At 59.0% G+C, this 16,113-nt stretch overlaps 1 long non-coding RNA gene across 3 annotated transcripts; it reads right to left on the minus strand.

The window, feature by feature from the left end:
- Nucleotides 1-1,710: 1,710 nt before the first annotated feature.
- LOC111091841 lies at nucleotides 1,711-7,060 on the minus strand. Of its 3 annotated transcripts, none has more exons than XR_005352970.1 (5): nucleotides 6,522-7,060; nucleotides 5,962-6,084; nucleotides 5,253-5,506; nucleotides 4,377-4,601; nucleotides 1,711-4,027 (listed from the first exon to the last, which is right to left on the minus strand). It is a non-coding gene; the product is annotated as an uncharacterized LOC111091841 (long non-coding RNA). The 3 variants fall into 3 exon arrangements; XR_005352968.1 differs by having other exon boundaries at nucleotides 6,203-7,060; XR_005352969.1 differs by lacking the exon at nucleotides 4,377-4,601 and having other exon boundaries at nucleotides 6,203-7,060.
- Nucleotides 7,061-16,113: the final 9,053 nt, after the last annotated feature.

Consider the following 16,113-nt stretch of genomic DNA (forward strand, 5'->3'; position numbering starts at 1 on the left):
TGCAGAGTAGTCAGCATCCAGAAGCACAGGGGCTTGCCCGTAGCATACATGCCCTTAACCTGCCAGGATGACTGCTAGCTTTTTCATGGGGAAAACAATTAGAATGAAGAAACCCAAGACATTGTCGATTTCTCCATATCATGAAGTGTTGCAATTTTGGGGAATTCAGATACCAAGTAATTAATTGGCTTTGGGAGGGAGGAAAGATTGTGGTTTTGTAGACTCCTCTTGCATAAAATGGGTCTTATTTCCTACTATGAAGCAACTGCTTAAAATGCTCCAGGGTTATATAAAATGCATTAAGAAATATTTGTGGAGGGGCGCCTCGGTGGCTCTGTGGTTGGGTGCCTGCCTTTTGGCTCAGGTTGTGATCCTAGGATCTGAGATCAAGTCCTGCATCAGGCTCCCCTCGGGGAGCCTGCTTCTCTCTCTGCCTGTGTCTCTGCCTCTCTCTCTCAGTCTGTCTCTCTCGTGAATAAATAAATAAATAAATCTTTTTTAAAAAAGAAATATTTGTTGAGGAAATAAATAAATAGATAAATCAGATAATAAACATAGTATCTGGCCTTACAGAATGAACAAGACAATATGATGAGGCTTCGCACAGAGGCTGGTGTGGCACTGCCGTCGTCCTTGATTATTTGCAATTGCTGCAAGTAGTGTTGAAGACCCTGGGCAAGCAAGTTAGACTCTCCCTGTGGCTTTCTCCGCTTGGCAGTCTTTTCTGTCACCACACGGGGGCACAATTGGACCTTTGAAAATTATGTGTGCAGGATGAAATGTAATTCTTTGTATTTATAGCATCCTCGGAATAAAAATGGCAAAACTCAGTTTACTAATCAGGAAAAGAGAGGGATCAGGCTTGAATGAGAGGTGTGCTGTCACCATGCCAGGGGGGAAGAGGTTTAGGAATGGCCAGATTACACCTGAGAGGTCTAAGGGACCAGAAGCAGCCTGGTTGCCTAGAGCCCGGGTGCAGGGAGGAGGCTGAACACCTGTGAACCCAGGTGCAGGGGAGCAGGAGCCCGGGTGCAGGGGTGCAGCTGGGGCCACCTGCGTGGACCTCGGTGGGCCCACTCCTGCTATTATTGGGCTCCACGCCCACCACCCATGGATTACGACCTGTGTCCCTGGCACCTTGAGATGTCCAATTTAGAGGTGACTCCTGAGCATCCTGGTTTCTCGGGGTGGGCGGGGTGGGGAGGCCTGTGGGTGAGGACCCTGGGGTCTGATTGCAGTCACAGAGACCAGGAGTGACCAAATCACCCAAACCAAAGGGTAGGGGCTGGAGCATGGAGCTGGGGGCACAGGGAGACAAAGGAGCTGCGCCGTGATGGAGGCCCTGTGCCCAGCCCCAAGGAGCCTACTGTGCATCCATCTCCATAGCAGCTGGGGGTTATGAGCACTTATTACTGATGAGATGCCTGGACATCAGAGCCCGGTGGCATCAGAGACACTGGGGAACATGGATGTGGGTCACGGGGAGTGACTCCTGCGGGAAGGGCCCACAGCAGATCGTCTCCCTGGGGACACTGGAACCAGTGGGGGATGGGGGTGGCCAGGCCTTCCAAAGCCTCCCCCTCCCGCCTCCTCATCCCTCCTCAACCTCCTGTTTCCCTCCCCCTCCTCTCTTTCCTCCCCCCCACACAGTTAATATATTTCAATTAATAAATGACTTATATTTTCCAACCTGTATAAAAGCGGCTTACAGAAATACGAAATCATATATTAAAGTACAGTGAAGACTGAGTACATCCCTCAAAGAATTGAAAGCAGAGCCTCAAAAACATACATGTGCCCCACATTCAGAACAGCGGTTTTTGCAAAGGTGCCCGTGGCCCAGGTGGATGGATGGGCATAGAGTAGTCCAAGCACACAGTGGAACATCATTCTGCAGGAAGGGGGAGGGAGACTGTGGCACCTGTGACGACACAGGTGATCCTGGACGACGCTGTGCCGAGCGAGGTGAGCCCGACACGAAAGGGCCAATGTGCTGTGAGTCCACTCATAGGATGTCCCTAGAGCCATTGATCATGGAGACAGAAAGCAGATGGTGGGCGCGGGGGGTGGTGGAGTGGGGGCTCCGTTGCAGGTGAAGCCTATGGGGATGGTGTCAGGGACAGGTATTGGGGACAGGTGGGACGGGTGTGGGGGACGGTGTTGGGTATGGGGGTTGGGCGTTTTGAACGTGGTGAACTGTTTGAATGCCATCGTGACGGTAGCTTATATATGCTACGTGTGTTTTGCTAGTAATCTGACACACGTGGGGAAGCAGCCCGGGAGTGCGGGCACACTTGCCCTGCACAGATGCCTCGCTGGCAGCCCTGGCTGTCTTGCCACCACGGCAGCTTGTGAAGCAAGGGGAGCCAGGGCCCAGGACGCAAGATCGTGTGGGGGCCTCTGGGGCCCCCGTTTCTCCGGAAGGACTGTGATGCTGCACACTCACGACACAACCTGTTTTAAATAGAAAGGAGTGATCCAGAGTCGCAGTGGGGACGGAAGGCGGCTTGTGAGAATCAGCAAGCGGAGCCGGTGCTTGAGGAAGCACGGAGCTGAAGCCCCTGGCGGAGTGGTGCAGGGGGCCCTCCTGGGCGGGGGATGCTGTGGGGTCCCCCGAGTGGCGTCGCGCGTCCTGCACCTGTCCTCAGACGTGCTTCCTGGGGCTGCTTACGCTGCGGTCCCTCCTGTCCTTTATGCCAAGGCAGTGAGGCTGACACATTCCATCCCGTGAAAGGGATTTATGGTGTATTTTGAGTGGATGTCACTCTTCTTTGCAAGTCCAGTAAAACCTGCCCTAATGGTTCAACACACTTTCCGTCCTACCCAGACGCCCAGTGGAAAAGCGTCTGGGTGGCCAGGAGCCCCTGCATGGATACCTGTCGTCGGGCTGACCCAGCCTCCTGCCGGCAGACCTCCGAGGCGGTCCAGACAAGACGGCTGCCCCGGGGAGGCGGCGGGGGCGCCCAGACCCTCTCCACCTTGTGGGGCGATCTCTCGTGGCCACATCAGGGGTTCAAGGCTGGGGTGCCTGGGGCAAGTGGCCTGGAGACGCAGAGCAGGGCCAGGGGCCTTGTGTTCAAGTGACACAGATGCTCTTTTCTTGCCCCAAACTTCTCAAGAAATGTGACGGCCCAAGAACTTCCACTGAAGCCTCTAACTTCTGAAAGATCTGAGGTTGGCGCTACATGTTTACAGAGTTCAAACGCTGGCGAAGTTTGCCTTGGCGCAGACTCCCGTCGACAAGAGCACAGCCCGGCTGGACTTACTCGTTCTGAGACAGGCTCACACTTTCAGTAAGTTTGGTGACAACTCTGGTGGAGACACTTCTAGTTGCACCCCTGTAGGCTCACTTGGGATTCTGTCCTGAGAGGAGCAGGGCTGCCAGGCCCCACGGAACCACAGCCCCAGAAACATTGCCAGAAAAGCCTGGAAGCTGCCACATTTCAGAGCCTTGAAAGGCACTGGTGTGTCAGGATGGAGCTGGCGGGGTCTTGCCCCAGACTTTGGACTATGAGGTCCAATGGGGGATGGGAGCTGGGCTCCTCTGCTGCCTTCAGGGCCCCCCGAACAACCTTGCTGGTGTCTGGTGACATCACAGCCACTGGAGCCCACGTTGCTCCTGCCAGGATGAGAGCAGCTCTTGGCCACGTGGCCCAGCCCACCCACTGCCGGCCAGGGGCCATTCCCTGGATCCCATGGGCTTGTGAGGACAGAAGGTTCTAGAAGCTGGTGGGCCTGCGTCTGGCCCCTGGCCCAAAACGGAGCTCGTGCTGGTGGCTCCCCCCACCAGGGGGGCTTGAGGAGCCGCCAGGCCCAGCCCCTCCCTTGGCTTTTCCAGACAGTCATTCTTATGGGGGGACACCCCAGGCTCGGGTCCCCTCCTCTGCCCACAGCAAGGCCGACTCTGGGGCTCTTCTGTCCAGGTTCCTAGGGGATTAAGTGCACCGGCACCATTCCACAGAAGGTCAGACCTGCAGCGCTGTCTCCAGTCTGAAGCTGTCCCTTCAGCAGCTCGCCTGGAACCTTCCTGGATGGCAGTCGGAAAGCACCGCCGTGAGGCCGCGGGATGCCAGGTCCCGGCATGACCCTCACTGTGGTGTGACCTCTGCTCTGCTGTGACCCCAGCTCTGCTGTGACCTCCCCCATAGCATGAACCCCCGCTCTGCTGTGATCCCTGCTGTGGTGTGACCCCTGCTCCTATGCAACCTCCACTGTGATGAGACACCCCCCCCCCCACTGTGGCGTGACTGCCCCCGAGCTGCTGTGACCCCTGCCCCACTGTGACCTCAGGCCTGGGTTACAGAGTGGCATCCGCTGGAGCGCCCTGCGCAGGGGGGTACCGTGCGCAGTGCCCCTCCTCCTCTGGGGGAACTCACTGGGGAGGCCGTGTGTCTCTTTGTCAGCAAATTCACACCCGGGCAGAAGCCCTTCCGAGCCGTCAGGGTCTGGGCTCCCATTTGGTTATTGAACACAGGCCTGTTATTGAACAGCATGACAAAGCTGCAATATGGGGAGGTTGCTCTCGGGGTGCTGCGCGCTGGTCTGTCCTGAAAGCAGGCATGGCCCCGCAGCGTGCAGGACACCGTCCCTTCTCTCTGCACCTGCAGGGGAGCAGCGGGATGTGCCCCTGGGGCTGCCGTCCTGGGAACCATGTGCCACGGTCCGCGGGCAGCCTCATGTGCTGGGATCTGCCGGCTGACCCAAGATTTCTGGTGCTTTGGCTGGAGGGCGCCCCCCACCCCCAAAGCTAGTCAGCCCCCTGAGGACCCACAGCCAAGTCACCGTATCCCCACCTCGGTCCTGTTTTCATCCTTTGCTTATGGTCTCGAGTGTTCTCTCCCCACTGCCGCCCCTTCACGGGAGGGGTTTTGAGCTGCATGTGCACATGGAGTGAATATGAGTGTGTGAGATGATCAGGTCCTGATGCGGCTGGGGAGACACTGGGGTCAAGCTGGGGCTGAGATCCAGGCAGGTAGCAGGGCCAAGCTCGAGGGTCTGCTCCCGCTCACCCCACCTGCATCCCCCACATCCCAATGCCGATGGCCAGGATGGGTTAGGGTATGTCTCCCACTTGGAGCAGCAGCTGCCTCACACTGTGCGCCCGGATGACATGGTGGAGGAGGAGCCCTGGTCTCCACGTGACTGCAGGCGCTCCCTGCTCTGTGGCTCCCACCCACCCTCAGTCCTCCTCTAAGACCCCCACCCCAGTCCTCCGCCCCCCTGTCTGCCCCAGGTCCTGCCCGGCCACTCACACCTCTGCCTGATGGTCTGTGCCGTCCTCTCCTGCCACCTCCTCTGACCTCAGGTTCCCAGCTGACTGTCTCTGCAGGCCAAACGCTGCCAAGTTCCAGGCCCTTCTGCTCTGGTGTCCTTGGGAGTGAGCTCGGTGCTGAGCCCTGTCCATCCCTGAACTGTACACAGGTGGGCGGTGGGTGCCCCTTGGTTTTCCTGGAAGCCTGGTGTCTGTGGGCACGCAGCAAACACTGCTCCAGGGACCTGACCCTTCCTAGTGACAGATGGGCAGACACAGTGAAAATCCATCAGCATCTGGGGTGACATTGTTTTGCATTTCATAGACACTGAAATGGAGCACCTGCATCTCTGTCCCTCGTGGTGGAGTTTTGTGCAGGAAGGCCAGGCCTTGTGCCCTCGGAGGATTGTTTGGTGTTTTCAAACAATCCACGTCCCGGTATCTGCTGCCCTTGGAGGCCCCGGCAGAATGTGCCCAAACCCTTGGCAAACACTCTGCATTCACCTCTGTCCCACTTCTGCATCTTATTTAGATTGTGCCATCTTTTTAGTGGCAGAAATCTCATGTATTTCTCTTGAACTTATGCCTTTTTGTTTCAGATATTGTTTGATGTTTCCTAGAAGTTTATAACAACTATTTTGATGTCATGCTGGTTTTAAGAAAAATTTGAAAATACAAGTGTAATTTACCCGACATTGAATGCAACTTACCTTCAACGCAGACTACTGCTGTCACAGTTGGCCACCCCGCTGCAGGGCGACTCGTACTTTAGACGGAGGAAAGTCCACTGTGATTCTGGGAGTGATGCGCACAGCACAGACAGCTCTGGGAACCTGGCGGACACAAGAGAGGAGTATCCACAGACTGGCCGGCCACTCGCACCCAGGGCCTGGGGTGCAGGAGATGCTTGCCCACCCACCTGCCCACCTGCCTCATGCAGGCCTCCCCCACCTGCTGGCCATGGCGGCAAGTTCCAGAAGGCGAGGCCTGGCTCTGGGAGGACCTGCCAGGGTTGGGGGCTGGCTGTCACATGCACTGTTTGTTTTGTTTTCAAGGTTCATGGCTCACCGGCACCGAACAGGGTGAAAGCGAACAACACCAAGATGCACGTGGAGAAGGACAGATCAGGTTAGAATGAACTTACACAAGAACAGAAGTTGGTGGGAGGCCTTAGCGTGGCGCTCCTAGCCCCAACAGGAAGGAGGACTTGACCATGTGCCCCTGAGCTTGAGGAGGAGGCACCTCCTGTCTGTGTTTTGAGAGGATTTACCTTGGGGGCCCAACGATACAGCGGATCCTGATGGAAGGTGTTACCAAGCCATCTCCACCACCAGTATCCTTTCATCCTCTTTTTGTCCCCAGCTCCCAGCCCTGACCACCGTCCATCTGCATCTGGCTTGGAGGTGCCGCGCCCTGTGCTTTGTGGGGCCTGGGTACATGGGGTGTGCAACTGTATCGAAGGACATGGGAGGAGCTGTGTTTGCGGCATGTCTGAGGGCCCGAGAGGTTGCAGGGTAGGGCAGGTGTTCACGTGGACACAGGGATGAACACGACAGCAAGGCACCATCCAGCAGAGCGCAGCGTGCTTTCTCCATCGAGAACACAGACACCCAGGGGCGGCCCCAGGCCCTATAGTGGCCCCGGTTCGAGGGGCAGATGCTTTGGGTGTCTGTCCCTTCCTGAGTCCTGGAACTTTGGCCTACGGTGCATGTTTGTCCAGGAGTCCTGTGGCCTGCCCGGGCCCTTTCAGGGGAGCATCAGCATGCAGCCTGGGGGACCCACGGGGGGCTGCTTGTTACTGCAACAGTGATGCCCCCACCCAGTGACGTGTGCCATCCCCCGTGGGCCCCTCCACCATGCCCCATGGGTTATGACCCTGAATGCACTTGTGTGCTGTCATAAATCCTGCTGCTGGGACTTGTCCTGGGAGGTGAGGGGAGGCTCACAGGGCAGAAACATGCAGCGTCCTCTGCAGTTTGAGTCACACGGCATTAACCTCCCCCAGCGGAGTCATGCAGCCACCCAAATCCATGCTCACAAGGAGAGTAGGTGCCATGGAGGCCACGACACAGCCATGAAGGTGAGGGCATGCGTGTGTGGGGGTGTGTGCAGGGCCTGCACACGCTCTCACGGCGGGGGCCAGTGCTTACTAAGTGCCTGCTATGTGCAGCGCACTGCTATGTGCATCCACTGGGTGCTGCCCTGGCTATTGGGCGACCCTGTGGAGTGACATCCCTGCCACCCCTCCACACACACAGGTCTGGGTGCCCAGGTGTGTCTCCCTACCCGGCCCAACCATGCACAGGATAACAGCCCACAAGCCCCATGACATCCGTGTCACCCACGTGCTGGGCCTGGGCTCCATCCGGCCATGGGGGTCAGTGTTGTGTGTTTGTGGGTCACCGTGTGTTGACATGGACACACACACATGCCCCGCACACTCCCCCCCACACGTGTGTGTAAGTACGCACAGCAGCTCTACGTGACCGACCGTCCTTATTCTCAGTGATTTTAATGGATACAAATCTCCCTGAAAATAATCACAAACAAAAATTCAGACACAGCATGCAGCAGGCTGAAAGGCCCAGGCTGCCTGGATGGGGGGTGACTCACCACAGCTCTGTAAGCCATGTGCCTCAGTTGGGGGTCAGCCTCACTGCGAGCTGGGGTGACAGACACTTCCTCCTGTTCCTGTGACACATTTTACTTTCTGTCAGCTTGCACATCTGCCCTCATGTGTAAGAGGGAAACTGAGTCATAGGGTCAGGGGCATCCTGCGACCCCCCATGTGCAGTGCCCCCGGTCTGGGTGGCCCTTGGACCCTAAGCAGGTCGCTCAGCATCCCTGGATGTGCCTGCACAGCCCGACTGTCACAGGCCCCTGAAGTGCTGGGGAACCACGCACGGCCTCTGAGCAGGGCCTCCAGGGCCCACGAGGCCCTTCCACATCGGTGTTGTGTCGTTGGGGGACCATGAGAGGATAGGTGATTGGTTACTGATGTGCTCGCCGCATTGTAGCAGCGCTGCTAAGGGTGGCTGCTGTCCCCCCTGTGCGGCCGGTGGCCAGTGCCCGAGATGCACCCAGGACCCATCCACCGTTGTCTGCTGACAGCCCAGGGCAACTGTTCCTGGGGCGTGTTTCCTTGGCATCTGTCCCACCCTGTGCTTTCCTGGGGCCTGGTGGCCCTTCCGGAGCACACTCGTGTCCCCACTGCCGCACTTGCCGCTTCTGCATGTGCTAGGTGTGGGCATCACACACTGCCGACTACTGGGGGTGGGGACAGGGCTTGCCCATCCGCCCTGCCTGCGTCCAGGGGCCTGCTGTGGTGGTGACCGCGGGCCTGGCACCGCCCTCCATCTTCCCCGGACTTGCCATCCCTGCACCGGGGTCACCAGACGAAGTGCTGGCCCATGGCATGACCGGGTGGCTGCAGCTGTGCCTGGGCCCTGGAGCCTGTCACTGCCCTGTGGGGACCCTCCTGCGGCCCGTGCTGAGAGCTGCTGGAAATCGCAGTGGGAGGCCCTTCCGCCTGGAACTCCTGCCTCCGGTTCTGGGGACTCCCTTCTGGGGTCACAGCGGAGCCCCCATCCCCCTTCCTCACCTCTCGCCCCGGGGCTCCCGTTGGCCCACCCTGTCCCCAGCTTCCTTTCTGTGTCGGATCTGCGTGCAGATGAGCTGAAGCTTCAGGCACTTTCCCCAAGCCTCTCACCCTGGCCCTTCCAGGTCCAGGACTCCTTATGAGGGTTCGAGGCCCCTGTCGGTAGTTGGTGTGTGTGTCATGGCCACAGTGGGAATGGGGTCTCCTGTCCAGGACGTGCAGACGCTGGACCCCTCGACCCTGGGTTTTAGCATCTTCAGGAAAGCACCCCGGGTCTTTACCTGGGAGGGAGGGGGCGGTCCTGCTGTGGAGATGGGGAGAAGGTTCTAGAACTAGGCTGGCACCTGTGGGGACAGAGTTCTGGGCCAGGTCTGCTCTCTGCCTTCCTTTCTGCCACCTCAAGCCATTGGCACCCAATCTCTCAGCTTCAGGTCCATCTCCTGTTCACTCTGCCGTCCGTGCTGGTTTGGTTCACAGAATGTTTGCAGCACATTCTGGCAGAAACAAGAGCAAGTGTTTTCACATCACCTCCTGGCTGCTCAGCTCTAGCGGCATTGCCCTAAATCTTCTACTACACCCTGGACCCGGCACTTGATGGGAGCAGAAGGCAGCACCATAGCTAGGACAGCTTTGGGAAAGTTGCCTGTGCCCCAAATGCCCCCAGTCAGTGTCCACCTTTCAGGTGGCGATCTTCTCTGGGCCTGGGGTCTAGTGCGTGGTGCCTGGAGTGCGTCTGCGGCCAGGACAGGCTCCCCTTCTTGGCTGCCCATGGTCGAAGGGCCAGGAAACCAGCCTCCTCTACGGGGTCAGGAGAAAGGACAGTGAGCACGCGCACCCAGGGTCCACTACGGAGAGCGCGGCACAGGCTTCCAGGTTACCTCCCCATGACCTTGCTGTAACCTCCCTGTAACCTTGCTGTCACCTCCCCATGACCTCACCATCACCTCACCGTCACCTCACCATCACCTCCCCATCAGCTCCCACAAATGACAAGCCTCGGGCCGTGAGCACCTGTTCTTTACTTTAGTGACTGTGCTGGGAAGCTTCTGGCAGAGACCACGCAGTGTGGTGGGAAGCAGCGGCGCTCTCAGACATAGGCAGCCAGTCTGCATGGACCTTGCGGTCCCATGAGTGGGAGGCGGGGTCCAGGCGGGTATCATTCTGACCAGGTGGCCTCCCTGCGGCCAAACAGGGGTGGGAGCGGCAGCAGCCTCGCGGCCTGGCTCGGGTGTTCTTCCCTGGGTGTCAGGGCTCCCGGTCCCCAAGATGCCATGGCCCAGGCACGCCTGAGGGCTTCCTGCCAGGAGCGCCCAAGTCCCACTGCCTTTGCTGAATAGGAGGCCTGTAGCCATGCTTGTCCCCCCAGTTCTGAGGGTCCCTCTGGCTCTACGGGGTCCCCTGTCCAGCTCTGAGGGGTCCCTCCAGGTCTGTGGGGTCCCCCATCCAGCTCTGCAGGGTACCCCAGGTCCACAGGGTCCCCTGTCCAGCTCCGCAGGGCCCCCCAGGTCTGCGGGGTCCTTCCTGGACGGTCTCCTGGCAGCCCTTCTGCACTGCTCTCATCAGTGGGGCTTTCGTTCCTCCAGGGTCGTAGGCAGCACGGCCTCACCTAAACCCAGCACAGCCACTGCCCTGACTGAGCACTTCAAGCTGAAGACGGAGGGTGACGTTCGTTTAGAAGTCTGTGGCAAGGCTGACACCCGGTTATTTGGGCGTGAGAGACAAGTGTCTCCACTGGACGGTCACTGCACTTGTTCCTTGGAAACCGACCGTCCCTGTTCCTGGAGTCGTCCCTGCTCGTCCAGATGGCCGTGCTGGACCCGCCAAGCCCATCAGGCCGGCTTCACGTCAAGCAGGCTGCGGCCCGAGTGGACACGCAGCTGCCATCTGCCTCTTAGGAGCCTCTAACCACAGGCTTCTCCCAAATGCAGATTCCAAAAGTGGGTGGAAAGCTCCAGTGACTTCCTGATGGCGGTGGCCACGAACGTGACGTGGATATACTTAGCACACGGTGACAGCTCCCTCCCCGGGAAGGCAGCCGTGGGCGCTAATAGGTGCCAGCTGTTGCTCGGAGCCCTGCTCTGCTGATCGGTTCAGAGCCCGCGCTCGCATCCCGTGAGTAACTGTGAACACACCCATCGCTTCTAAGGAGACAGACTCCTCGCCAGGTCTCCATGCAAGAGACTGGGTCCATCTGAGCACTTCAGGGGCCGAGCACTGGGCTTCACGGAGGCAAGTTTGTTCATCAGCAGAAATGGGCCCAATTCCAGAAAGGATCAGAGGCAGCACGTAGGAAGTGAATACGCACAGTGAAGGGAAATGGGGTGAGGGGGTCGGGGGATGCGGGACACGGATTCATGGTCCCCGGGCCCGTGTGCTGGAAGCTTCAGTCCGAAGAGCTGGATGGGGCTGGCAGCCCCCAACTGCGCCCAAGGGGGAGCCCGAGGCAGGGCCGGCAGGGAGGCCACGCAGCAGGAAGGAGCGGCCTGCACGTCTGCCCCGCGGGGGCACAGAGCGGGGGGGGGGGGGGGGGCGTGGATGGGGCCTGGGCTCTTTCCCCCTCTGTGTAACTGTTGGTGCCCACTTGCTCTGTGTCCCGACAGCGCCCTGGGAAAGCACCCTGACCGGAGCCGGGCTCCATCAGGGGAGCCTGGGCCCAAGCCGGAGCCTGCTTGGGGTGGATCCCAACATGGCTGCGCCCCCGCCCCCGCCGGCCCGCCGCTGGCCTGTCCTGACAACTGCTCCCGCCTGCGAGGGGCCACAGCTCTGTGGAGCATCTGCAGGCAGCCGGGGTGGGCGCATGTCCCTAGACCCTGGGGCTGCCCTGGGCCCCCCGCCTGGCCCCAGCCCTCATGGTTCCACGGGATAGACTCCACCCATCTGCACCAACCCTGATCACGACCAGAAGGTTCTTGCTTGGCTTTGTTTTGCTTTCCTGTACTTTTCCAAGAAGAGAAGTTCCGACACGGACCACCCCGGGCCTGAGCTAGCGGCACCTGTGCTGGTGGGGATGGGGCGGGACGGGACAGGACATGACTGGAAAGTGCTGGTCAGCAGGCGGCCCGTCAGCCGCAGGAGGGCCCCACCGCCCAGACGCCGCGTGGCCCTGCACCTGTGAGGGTTTCCACAAGAACAGGGAAGGGCAGCTTCCGGTTTTTCTCTGAAAGGGGAAGCGCGGATCAATCATGAGTGCCTCAGTCAGTGTGTTGTTCCTGCTTTGTTCAGAAACAATTCCCTGCTGCTGAGACACGTTGATGCCGCAGATGGACACTCACCAGGGACACCCCTCGCTGATGGGCCTCCGCCAGAGGCTCCTGCGCAGGGAGACGCATCCCTCACTCACAAAGCTGGCTGCCCTCGCTGGAGGCAGAGCTAGGGTGTGATGTTGCCGCCATCTTATATATTCTGTTCATTACAGAAGGCAGATGTCCCCTGGTTGGGGACACCGTCCCGTGAAAGCAGCAAGCAGTGGCCCCCATTACAAGCCATCCCTTGAGACTGTGGACCCGCAAATCTTTACCAGACATCCTGGAGGAAACCCCCTCACGCACTGTCCTGTGCCCCACTTGGCCTATGCAGGCTTCTCAAGGCCACATGAAACCAGTGCTGATGTTCGGCTCACCCCCGCATGCATCACGGGGCTGCTTATACAATGATCTAATCAGGAGATCCGTTGGCCCCTATGGCAGACAGGTCCAGAGGATCAGTCTTCAGGGATGGTTTTATCCAGCAGCTTGGTGAGGACATCGCATCGGTTCTAAGTCTTTCTATTCTGCCTCATGCGGAGACTGGTTCCAGTTGCTGCCACAGGGGGGTTTCCAACGGCAGCTGGTCCACGAGGGTGGGGATCTCCCCATCCCCGAATCGGACAGAGGCCAGATCTGGAGGATGTGCCAGTAGGCTAACTTCAGGCCACATCCCCAGCTGTGAATACCCCTGATGCAGGGGACAGTTCTGTGCCGGATGGCTGCCCACAGGCTGGGTGGTTTGGTTCACCAAACACCATGTATCACAGGTGGTCAGCTCCCCCGCGACATAGGATCTGGCCAGAGTCCCAGGCTTTTTGGTGTAGGATATGCCGCCACTTCCTTCACACGAGATTCTGCTGCTTTTGGCCTCGGGCAGGGGGCTTGCCCTCAGAGCCAATGAAACCTGGCCGAGACACAGGGCAGGGGCAGAGGAGACCCTTTCTCTTCTGTGTGTAGGTGATCATAGAAAATTCTAGAGAATTTCAGAAACCAGGGCCTGCCCATCCCCAGGATAGGTTTATTAGCACTCAGATTTAGGAGCTGGACTCTGGCTCCAGCTCTGGCAGGGGGTCCTTCCCCATAGCCCCATAGGGAGGGCATCACTGAGCGGCCCCCAGGGGTCACGACCCTGTGCACCTGTGATAACAGTGGGTTGCATGTGGACTTTTCACAAGATGAAGGTTTCCTATGATTGAAAAAGGGTTTGTCAGGATGGCAGCACCGTCCTCCACCGGACCTTCGCCTCCCCCTTTCCCTGACTGTCCTGTGCCTGGGACAGGGGTGGGGTCGGGAGCACGACCTCCTGCATGAGTCACCAGGTGGCGATGACCTGGGAGACCTGTGGGTGGCACGGGGGCACCAAGCAGAGCAGGGTCAGAGCGACAGGAGGGGAGGGGGGCGTGGGAACCAGCATCAGCCCACTGCAGGGCACAGGGCAGGGGCAGGGGTGCGGCTGCAAGCTGGGATTCCTGCAGCCCTGATGTCTCTGCAGGCGGGGGAGGCGCCCTGGCCCCAATGTGGCCCCAGCTCAGTACTCCCCACCCCTGCAGGCTCCGAGCCCCTCAACCTTGGCAGGAGCAAGCAGCCGCCTGTCCCCTCCGCGTGGTCCCGGGGCCCCAACCCTGCATGCCCCAGCCCAATGACACCTCCCGGCTGACCCCCTTGGCACCGGGTTGGAGGCACCATGATTCGGAGGCACATGTTTGCTGGGACACGTCCCCTCTGTGGTTCCCGGTTCTTCAGGGAGCGCGTGACAATGACTGCGCCCGAGGGCTTCGGGAGGGAGGCCTGCCTGGTCCGCCGCCCCCCCCCCCCCCCCCGCCCCCCGCCGCCCCGCACAGCTACCACCTCCAGCCTTTACCTCCGTGGTTGGGAAATCCTGTTTTCTTTGCTTCACTCGAGACTTTGAGGATCCTGGTTTTCCAGAGTCTCCCTGCTCCTCAGCGCCAGAGGCCCCAACTCGGGCACCCTGTCCCTTCCCATGCCCCTCACTCTGTGGGGTGGGCGCCCATTAGCTCTGCTCTGCATTCGTGTGCAAGCCCATCTCACTCCGCAGAGCACACTGGGTGGAAGAATGAGGGTCCGTTGTTCACCAACGTGTTGAGCAACCTCAGACTATGTTTACTTCACATTTCTACAAGGGTCATAATTTCACTTAGAAACAAAATCTCCTATAAAAACACTTAGAACATTTTAGGCATCAAGGCAAGAGCAGTTGCAGGGTCACCGTGAGGCGCCATCAGGCTGTGTACTCAGCACGTGTTCGCACACACTCACGGGCATCCTTCTGCATGCACAATTTTAAATGCACTGCAGGGAGCACCCCCACTTTGGCATCAGTGTTGAGCTGCCACGAGGGGCCTGTAACACGCTGGTTCGTCCAGCCGTCCCTGACCCCTGGGTCACCTCCTCCATGTTCACATGCACATGCACGCCCCACTCAGGGGATGGGCCTGGTGGAGCATGCGAGGGGCTGGCAAGCCTGGGGCTGGGTGGCCCCCTCCCCAGGGTGGGGACCAGAGGCTGGCCAGGTAGGGGCCCAGCTGCCTCAACAGGAGGAGGGCCTAGCCAGAGCCCCAGGGACAGTCCCTATGGTGGACCAGGGGTCACTCCCGCCCTGGGGCTGCAAGGTGCAGCCTCCTTGGCTGTGGGACCATTTGCGGCATGTTTCTGGGGCCCCATGGCTAACACCCCACAGCGGCAGCTCCAACACACTCTGTGGTAATGCAGCAGGCAGAGGGCGGGTTCCTGATCCCATTGGGCCCCAGTTGCACCAACCCTCCACGCACGGCCTGCACAGGATGCAGAACCGGTGGTCCTCGGAGTGCTCCTGGGAGCACAGAGACACTGCGCCAGCCCGGCCCAAGGGGTCATCTTCCCAGACCCTTCCTGCCTCCCACGATGACCGCTTCCAGATGCTGCAGCTGCAGGGCGTGCTCCTGTGGGCGGGGCCTTTCTGACCCCAGCTTCCAGGTGGCCCAGGGTGGAAGGCCAAGGGGGAGCGTCTGTGTTGTTTCCTTCAGTCTGTGTGGACAGAGCCAGTTCACCCAGGGAAGTGCGGCGTCTCTGCAGGTGAGCTGAGTGATGAGCTGTGGCCATGGACCAGGACTTGGAGACGAGGCGTGTGACCCACCAGGGCCATGGGCGAGCCTGGCACCCTCTCCATACCCCAGCTTCCTCGTTTGCAGATTCAAGGGTTAGGGCACCCATTTCTGGCATCTGATGCTGTTTCCATACTTTTCACAAAAGCTGCTTTTTATTCATTTGTTGTTTGTTTTGCAATGACTTTAAAAACATCAGTGGTTTTTGTACTTTCACAGGCTCGTGCAACCAACGCCATGGTGGATTTAGGGCGTGTTTACCACCTGTCCCGCTCCTTAGCTGCTGCCCCTTGCCCATCGCCTGCCACACCCCGCGAGCATTGAATTCCTGTCTGTTCTGGTTTCTTTTTGCCCGTTCTGGTTTCTTCTGTGAATGAGATCGATGGCACCTGGTCCCTGGCGACTGGCTTTTCTCACTTGGCCTCATGGCCAGTTGGCACTGATGACGTCTTTTGTTATTTCTCAGACGGTATTTTAAAAGTCTTCCTTCCCAGGACCCCAGGAGCACGCGTGGCTCCTGTGTGTGGGCGGATGGAGGGCAGGACCTGGGTGCTGAATTACACACTGCAGGCTCTGGGGGTCAGCCGGTGCCTTTCTTTCTGGACGGGGTCTTCATCTGCAGTGCCAACGCCTCACTTTCCCTACCTTTGGTCCCTGAGGTCCCCTCCTAATGTCCCCACTGAGACTTTGGCCCAAAGGAGGGCGATGAGCATGGCAAACAAGACCTGCCTTTTTTGGCAAAAGGATTCAACAGTAAATTATTTATTTTGATCCATTTGGGAAATTATTCCTCTCTCACTAAGACCTATTAGACTTCCATGGCCGCTAACCTGCTATCAAAATTTAATGCAAGGGATGCCTGGGTGGCTCAGTGGTTGAGTGTCTGCCTTCAGCTCAGGTCATGATCCTGGGGTCACA

This window comes from Canis lupus, chromosome 1, assembly GCF_011100685.1.
Source record: "Canis lupus familiaris isolate Mischka breed German Shepherd chromosome 1, alternate assembly UU_Cfam_GSD_1.0, whole genome shotgun sequence".
NCBI lineage: Eukaryota > Metazoa > Chordata > Mammalia > Carnivora > Canidae > Canis > Canis lupus.